Below are 10,000 nucleotides of genomic sequence, written 5' to 3'. Positions count from 1 at the left end.
CCGAGGGGAACAAAAGCAGGCATCAGGCTCGTCCGACCTCTTGGCACCTCCTCTGACACGCCCTCTTCCCACGGCCACGCCCCCTTTTAGACTCCACGGTGTCTGAGTGTCATGGGCCGACATGCGGGCGCGGGCGTAATGCATTCGACAATTAGAAAGGAAATGAAAGGCAAAGTTTGAACGAAGGAATAGAGGGATGATGTAGATAATGGCGAAGATAGCCTGTGAAAATTGATTATTGATATGACTTGAAATTATGAATGTGTAAAATCGAAATTACCGAATAGTTTTAGAATACAGGAAAAAAAGTAAAAAAAGTGAATACAACAAGAAAAAAAGAGAGTAAACAAAAAAGGAAAAAGGAAATAAAACTAATACCAATCAGAATAACATAAAAATACATAATATTCCTTTCCAAATGATTTAGAATAATCTTATTTATATGAGAAAAAAGAAAACTTTTTTTTTTTTTTTTTTTTTTTTTTTTTTTTTTACATAATATTCCTTTCCCAATGATTTTAAATAATTCCATGCATATAACGAAAAAGAAAAAAAAAAAAGTGTCCACCAACTAACATTAGTCATACACCCTATTACACCACGGGCGTGCCAACCGACGTTCCCGCTTGTGTATACTTCTGCATTCTCCTCCGATAACACTCTCCGCCCCCTTTTAAATATTTGCCAAGAAAGACCGCGTCGGCATTCAGCATTTGGAAGGAGTCTCGTCGCAGAGCAGCCACCTGGGGCGCCGCTCGGAGGAGGGGGGGGGGAGGAGGAGGAGGGGGGGGGACGGGATGGAGGATGGGGTGAGGAGGGGGGGTGGGATGGAGGAGGAGGAGGAGGAGGGGGGGGACGGGATGGAGGAGGAGGAGGAGGGGGGGGAGGATGGGATGGAGGGGGAGAGAGGGGGGGGTGTGTGGGGAGGGGGGAGGAGGAGGGGTGGCGATGGAGGGAGATGGAGGAGGAGGAGGGGGTGGGGATGGATAAGGATGGAGTGAGGGGGTGGGGATGGGATGGAGAAGGAGGAGGGAGGGACGGGATGGAGGATGGGGTGAGGAGGAGGGAGGGATGAGATGGAGGAGGAGGGGGAGGAGGAGGAGGAGGAGGAGGAGGGGATGGAGGATGGGATGAGGAGGAGGAGGGGTGGTGGATGGAGGAGGAGGAGGAGGGGGATGGGGGGATGGGATGAAAGAGGAGGAGGGAGGAGGAGGTGGCGATGGGATGGAGGAGGAGGGGGAGGAGGAGGGAGGATGGGATGGAGGAGGAGGGGAAGGAGGATGGGAGGATGGGATGGAGGTGGAGGAGGAGGAGGGGGGGAACGGGATGGAGAAGGAGAAGGAGTGAGGAGGGCGTGGGGATGGGATGGAGGAGGAGGAGGAGGGAGGGATGGGGATGGAGGAGGGAGGGATGGGATGGAGGAGGAGGAGGGGGGGACGGGATGGAGGATGGGGTGAGGAGGAGGAGGAGGGGTGGCGCCGCTCGGAGGAGGGGGAGGAGGAGGAGGAGGAGGGGGAGGAGGAGGAGGAGGGGGGGGGTGGGATGGAGGAGGAGGAGGAGGGGTGGTGGATGGAGGAGGAGGGGGAAGAGGAGGGAGGGATGAGATGGAGGAGGAGGGGGTGGGGATGGGATGGAGAAGGAAGGGGGACGGGAGGGAGGAGGGGGAGGAGGAGGAGGTGGAGGGGGGCGATGGGATGGAGGAGGAGGAGGGAGGGATGGGATGGAGGGAGGAGGGGGAGGAAGAGGGAGGGATGGGATGGAGGAGGAGGAGAGGGGGAGGGGGAGGGAGGAGGAGGAGGGGGGAGGGAGGGGGCGGGAAGATGGGATGAAAGAGGAGGAAGAGGAGGGGGGGGAGAGATGGGATGAAGGAGGAGGAGAAGAGGAGGAGGAGGAGGAGGGGGGAAGGATGGGGGAAAGATGGGATGAAGTAGGAGGAGAAGGAGGAGGGAGAGAAAGGCGCCACTCTGGGTAGGAAGAAGGAGGGAGGTGGATGGGGGAAAAGGGGGAGGAGGGGAAGGGGGAAGAGAAAGAGAGAGGGGTAAGAGGAGGAGAAAGAGGGAGAGGATGGGGAAAAAGAGAAAGAAGAAGGAGGAGGAGGAGGAGAAGGGAGGGAGAGAGAAGCGATAGGAAGAGGAGGAGGAAGAGGAACGCAAAAAAGAAAGGGAATAGGAGGAAGGTAACGAGAAAGTCGAGGAGGACGAGTAGGAGGAGAGGGAAGAGGAGGAGGACTGGAGGGGATAAAAAGGAAGTAGGAGGAGGAGGAGGAAAGAGGAAGGCGAGGGGAGGGGGGGGGAGGGGGCAAGCGAAGAAGTAGGATCTCCTCCATTAATCAACTTCCCTCCTTCCCCCCCTACCCTCCCCCTCTCGACCTCCCAACCCCCCCGCTTCCATCGTCTGGGAGTCCTCTCATGCAGTCGCCTCGGTCAACACCACTAATGTATATTTGGCACATCATTTACAAGCGAATTGGCGAAGGGAAAGGGGAGGCTTGAAGGGGAGAGGCAGGGGGAAGGGGGGGGGGAGGGGAGAGGAAGGGAAGGGCGGAACAGAAAAGTCTTCTCCTTCCCTTTAAATGCAATATGAAGATCGACCCGAAAATGCCACCTTCTCCTTTGATATGCAAATGGTACGCTGCCAATACCAGTCCTTTCCCGGTTCGGACCCTGCCCTTCCCCCTCCCTCTCCCCTCCCTTTTCCCCAGCGCCCTTATCCACCCCCACCCCTCCTACCCACCACACCCACACACACATACACCCACATACACACACACCAAAGCAGCCTGGGCCACTCCCATCCCTCTCTTTCCATCCTCATCCAGGTCCCTCTTGGATACTTTCCCCGTCCCCGTCCCCTCTCACGCCCCTCGTCTACCCCCCCCCCCCCACCTCCTCTATTCTCCTAGCCCTGCCATCCCTTCGGTTGCTCCCCTTCCCTCTCTCCCTCTCCCTTGGTCCCCTCGGCTGCTCTCCAACCCCCTGCCCCTCCTATTCTTCGGCTACCCCCTCTTCCCCTGCTCCTCCCATCCCTTCGGTAACTTCCCTTCCCTCTGCCCCTTCTCACCTCCTGGCACTCCCACCCGTCCCCCTCCCCCTACCTTACATCCCCCTGGCCTTTTTTCCCCTTCCCTGCCCCCTACCACCCCCATAGATACTCCCCTCTCCCCTTGCCCCTAACACCACCCCCCTCCCTTGAAGCTCCCTATCACATCTCCCTCATCCCCCTCCCCTTCTTCAACCCTTCCCCCCCCATTCCCATGCCACCCCCCCGCCTTTCCCCTCAATCTCACCCCCCCCTCCATCTCCCCTTTTCCCTCATGTCGATAAGTTAAGTTCAACAGAAGTGACTTTCTCCAAATGCCCCAACTTTTTCTTAGACGCTCGGCCTTTTCTTCACTTACAAGAGGTATCTCATCAGTCACTTTTTTCTCCCTTGGGTTTAATTAACTGCATTATTCCGTGTGTCCTTTTTTCCAATCGAGAGCGAGGGGAAAAAAGAAATCATTTGTGTCTATCGAAGACTGTTTACAAAAATCTTTCTCTCTCTCGCTTTCATATAAATTTCAGTCTGTTAACACAGTTTCTCTTTTTGTTAGTTTGATGTATACTGTGTCTGTATAGACAATGAGTATGTACATAATCTCTTTGAAAATTCTTAGTATTTAGCATTAATTATTGTCATATAGGCGTTAGTTATTACAATCACACACACACACACACACACACACACACACACACACACACACACACACACACACACACACACACACACACACACACACACACACACACACACACACACACACATACACACACATACACGCGCGCGCAAACACACACACACACACACTCACACACACACACACACACACACACACACACCACACACACACACACACACACACACACACACATATATATATATATATATATATATATATATATATATATATATATATATATATATATATATACATATTTATATATACAAAGATATGCAGATAGTACATATAAGCACATACACAATTAATGCGTGTCACGACCTGACCCTGACTCTTGCTACTCTACAATTAAACTGAAAAGCCAGATTTGACGCATAATTGACCTTCCGTCTAGCATCGCTCCCTTCCTCTTTCTCCTTCTCTTTTCCTTTACTGTTCTGTTTCCGACATTCTCTTTCCTCCATCATTTTTTTCTTTCTCTCAACACAAATACTTAAATATGTACCTACAAGCACACAAACACACACACGCATACATATCCACACACACACACACATATATATGTATATATGCATATGCATATATATATATATATATATATATATATATATATATATATATATATATATATATATATATATATATATATATATATATATATATATATATATATATATATATATATATATATATATATATATATATATATATATATACATATATATATACATACATACATACATATATATATATATATATATATATATATATATATATATATATATATATATATATATATATATATATATATGTGTGTGTGTATTTATTTATTTATTCAGATATGTATATCTCGCTCTCTCTGTTACTGTCTCTTTTTCTTTCTCTATTCCTCTCTGTCTCACAATACTCTCTGGAACCCAAAGCCTTCCTTTTCTTTCGCTTTCTCTGTCTCTCCCTCTAGAAATTAATTATCTTCACGCATCGTACATCACATCTGGCGGACAGCACTGTCATTTGCTTCTGTGCATTTCAGCATTTCTTTCAAAGTTTGAAAAACATACCATCATTTTTTTCTTTCTCTCTCTCTCTCTCTCTCTCTCTCTCTCTCTCTCTCTCTCTCTCTCTCTCTCTCTATATATATATATATATATATATATATATATATATATATATATATATACATATATATATATATATATATATATATATATATATATATATATATATATATATATATATATATATATATATATATATATATATATATAGACATATACATGCAAACATATATATCCTTGACATGTATTCATCCGCCACAACCTCACACGATTCAAACATGTAAATGCAGGAAATGGCGGCGGAAACTGCAAGATTTGTCGTTATTTTGGCGCGTGTAGCTGCATTTCGACACTGACGAGTGGATGTCGGATGACCCGTGATCATTTGTGACTAATTAAGGCGGACATTGAAACGTTAATGACTCGTAAGCGGGAAGCTAAAGAGCATGGAATCGCACGCGCACGCAGACTCACACGCGAGTGCATTTGACGTTAGAGGTGATCATTCAAGCGCGTGTTGCGGGGTATGGACACTGTTCTTTATGCGCAAGAAGAAAGAGATGTCGAGGAAGAGGAAGAAGAAGTAGGAGAAAAAAGATGATGATGATAACAGAAAAAAGTGGATAGCTATTTAGAGAGCAAGATAGTTAGAGAGCTTGGTAGCTAGAGATATAGATATATAGATATATAGAGAGAAAGAGAGAGAGGGGGGGGGTAGAGATAGAGAGAGGGAGTGAGTGAGGGAGTGAGAGAAAGAGAGAGAGAGAGAGAGAGAGATAGATAGATAGATAGATAGATAGAGAGAGAAGGAGAGAGTTGGAGAAAGAGAAAGTGAGAGAGGGAGAGAGAGAAAGAAAAATACAATTTTTGCCCCACCATCTTCCAAGGATTTGCCGGCCATCGATCGAAGACAAAAAAAAAAAAAAAAAAAAAAAAAAAAAAAAAAAAATAGCGCCCAAGAAATAATCAAACATTTATTCAAATTCGCCTCATTTCGTATGCACGGCTTTTGATGTTCGTTGTAGGCAGATGCGAAGGGGAATGTTATACGGTCGTCTCATTTTTCACGGTCGTTTTCTAATATCTCAGAGCGTATGGTTTTGGGGAGCCGTATGTTTGCCATTGCTGTGTCTATTAGTCACTCTGTAACTAATCCATCTTGCTGTTTATCTATCTTCCAGTCATTCTGATTGTATGCCCGGATTCCCTGGGATTGTTCATCTGGTTAGGCATATATAGGCATACGCTCCTGCTCTTTCTCTCTCTCTGTCTTTTGCTCTCTCTTTCTTTCTTTCTTTCTCGCTCTCGCTATTTTTTTCTCTCTCTGTTTTCCTTTTTTTCTCTCTCATTCTCTCTCTCTCTCTCTCTCTCTCTTTATCTTTCTCTCTCTCTTTATCTCTCTCTCTCTTTATCTCTTTCTCTCTCTCTTTATCTCTCTCTCTCTTTATCTCTCTCTCTCTCTCACTTTCTCTTTATATATATATATATATATATATATATATATATATATATATATATATATATATATATATAAACACACACACACACACACACACACACACACACACACACACACACACACACACACACACACACACACACACACACACACACACACACACACACACACACACACACACACACACACACACACACACACACACACACACACACACACACACACACACACACACACACACACACACACACCACACACACACACACACACACATATATATATATATATATATAATATATATTATATTATATATATATATATATATATATATATATATATATATATATATATATATGTGTGTGTGTGTGTGTGTGTGTGTGTGTGTGTGTGTGTGTGTATGTGTATATATATCATTTTCACCTTCCTCTTACATACTATTTCTGTTGCTCATATCTGGGTCCATCTTCCGAACGCCTTATGCGCGCCAGTAAAATATTGAACCTACATGCAAATCATATCCCAGAACAATCGTAAATATTTATATGTATTTTATTCGTGACCCTTTTTTCATTAAATAAAAAAGGAAAAGAAAAAAAAGATTGTGGTCCGACTTCATCCATATCGAACTTGGAAAAAAAAACGTTTTATTCATAAGAAAAGACAGAGGAAAGATAAATATATATATCTTCGTAGACATGCTGTTGTAAACAAGGGAAAAATCCAAGCTATTTGTCTCTGTCCGAAGATGCTCGTTTTCTGTCGCCGATTCTGCCGTTGCATCATCGCGTGACGACGAAGGGGGGACTGAAAGGAAACGCGACTAGAAGCTACAAGTTGGCGTATTAATCACCGTTGCGAGATATGAGGCTAATTATGCAATCTAAACTTCACACATTATTCAACTCTCCACTCTACCGTGACTGACACTGGTTCGCTGCGTCTGTTCGATCGCTTTTGGAGGAGTTGAAGGGGAGTGGATGAGGATGTACAGTGTGTAGGGAGATGAGGAAGGATGTGGTATGTGTACACGCGTATAGACACACGCACAAAACCACATATACAGACTCAAACAAACACAAGCTCACGAAAGAGAGAGAGAGAGAGACAGAGAAATATATCGATTAATAGATAGAGAGAGAAAGAGACCAACAGAGAGGGATGGAGGGAGGGTGGGGAGAGAGAGAGGAGTGAGAGAGGAGGGGCAGAGACAGAGAGAGAGAGAGAGAGGGAGAGAGAGAGAGAGAGAGAGAGAGAGAGAGAGAGAGAGAGAGAGAGAGAGAGAGAGAGAGAGAGAGAGAGAGAGAGAGAGAGAGAGAGAGAGAGAGAAAGAAAGAGACAGAGACAGAGAGACAGAACAAAGAGAGAGAAGATTTACACACACACACACACACAGATTAAAAAAAAAAAAAAACACGACACAAGCGACATGCGCAAAAACCGCCACGCACCCGAGCCGAGCCGTCACGCATCTTCGCATTCGCCTAAAACCTTTAATAAGCCCGCAACGGAATCGTAATTTCCTGAAGGTAATAAGATTCGACAGAACATTCCGGCGGCGACGACCCTTCGGCAGAGAGAGAGAGAGAGAGAGAGAAAAAAGAAAAAAAACATTCGAAAGGCCAGTTGAGGCTTCTCTTTTATCCATAGCCTCCTTTACCTACCTCCCTATCCCTGTGTTTTTTATCTATTCCTCGTTTATGTTGTTTTTTTTTATAGTCCCCTTTCTGGTTTCTCCTCATTTTTTTTTTTTACTTTCTCTTCATTCTTCTTTTCATTTCCTCTCTGTCAACTATCTAAGTTCCTTGTCTTAGTCTTCCCCTCTCTCCTTCCTCGTTTATTCCCCATTTTCCCCTCTTACCTCTTCCCCACTCTTCTCGCGCCTCTTGCCACACTCCCACTCACTCCTAACCACTCCTTACCAAGTCTATTCCCGACTCCCCACCTCATCTCTCTTCCCTCCTCCTCACTCCACCTCCTCCTTCCTCCTCCTTCCTATCCATCTCAGCTCCCTCACCATCCTCCCTACTCCTCCTTCCTCCTCCCCATCTTTTCCCTCTTCCTTCCCATCTCACCCTATCCCCAATCTCTCCTTTCAACCCACTTCCTCCCCATCCCACCTCTTCCTTCCCAACTCCGCCCCCCCACTCCCATCCCACTCCTTCCAACCCGCTCCCTCCCCATCCCCCCTCACTACCCACTTCCTCCCCCAACTCCCCACACAAACCCCCCTCCCCTCCCACTCCCACCTCCTCCCCCCTCCTCCCCCACTCCCCACACAAATCCCCCTTCCCCTCCACTCCCCACACAAATCCCCCTTCCACCCACTCAAACCCCCCTCCCCCCACTCCCCACTCAAACCCACTCCCCACACAACCCCCCCCCCGATCCTCACACAAACCGCCCTCCCCCCCACTCCCCACACAAACCCACCTCCCCCATCACTCCCCACTCCCACCTCCTCCTCCCAACCCCCCCAACCCCTTTCCCACTCCCCACTCCCATCCCACTCCGCTCCTCTCCTCCACGCACGCCAGGAACGAGAGACAAGACGTGTTCGTGCGTGTTCGTGCCTGCGTGTCATGGCCGGTTTTGCATGACACCGAAGCGCGGTTTTGAGCGTCATAATCGAGCGAAAAATTGGTTGGCGATTGAGTCTGCCATCTCGAGGGTTCGCCAAGGTCTGCGGTTGTTAATATTACTATTATTATTATCGATGTTGTTATTAGTTTCGTCGTGATCGTGATGACCATCGGTATCATCATTGTCGTAATCTTTATTATCATTATTTGTTCGTTATCATTATCATTATCGTTATTATTGTCATTTTTTATATCTATGATCATTATCATTATTATCATTAACATTTTTATTATTATCATCATCATTGTTATTATCATTATTATTATTATTTTTATCATTATAATTAACATCATCATTATTTTTTCATCATTATTATTATTGTTGCTGTTGTTGTTATCATTATCACTATTTTACTATCATTATTATTATCATTCTTATTGCGATTTTTAGCATCATCATTATTACTTTTATTATTACTTTAGCCATTATTATTATCATTGCCACTTCCATAAATATAATATATAATCTTCCTGATTATCATGCGTTGAGTTTGTATATTGTTGTATATTGATTTCATTCAGGAGATACTGACTGGAAAACCTACAAAATAAAACATTGAGAATTATCATTGGAATAAGATTTCTAAATTGTATAGGAAAGACACCAGCGTAATAAATTTGTGTTTTAGTATTATAAGAAGAAATAAATGTAACAGTAATAATTTCTTTCCCGTATCCTAAATGTTTATAAAAGTGCACGTTAATTAAACCAAGGTAGTTGCCTACACTTACCTTAACTTAGCTGAGTAGGCTCGTAACAACCCTTCCCCCCTTCTCTGTTACTTCCTTGCCTACGTCACTCATTTGAAAATCTTTTAACGAAGCAGAAATGTAGATGCTTATGATTGATTAAGTTTTAGTTAATCTTTAAGTAATTAAGGCAGATTGTAGCAGTGTGCACATTACCTAAGAATGTATTATCGTATGATATGTATTATGACAATACATATTGAATAAATTGAATGTATTATGATTTAAGAAGCAATCACAGAGGGCAAATCTTTTATTTGTTACTCTCTCTACACTCTCTCTGCATACATTAGGGCGAGTAGGCAATTAGTGAGCCATTTAATGTGTACTTTGTAATAAAGACAATTAAAGATATTTGGTGTAGATACAACACAAC

Source organism: Penaeus vannamei, chromosome 18 (genome assembly GCF_042767895.1).
Source record: "Penaeus vannamei isolate JL-2024 chromosome 18, ASM4276789v1, whole genome shotgun sequence".
Classification (NCBI taxonomy): domain Eukaryota; kingdom Metazoa; phylum Arthropoda; class Malacostraca; order Decapoda; family Penaeidae; genus Penaeus; species Penaeus vannamei.
Note: the sequence above shows the minus strand (reverse complement) of the source record.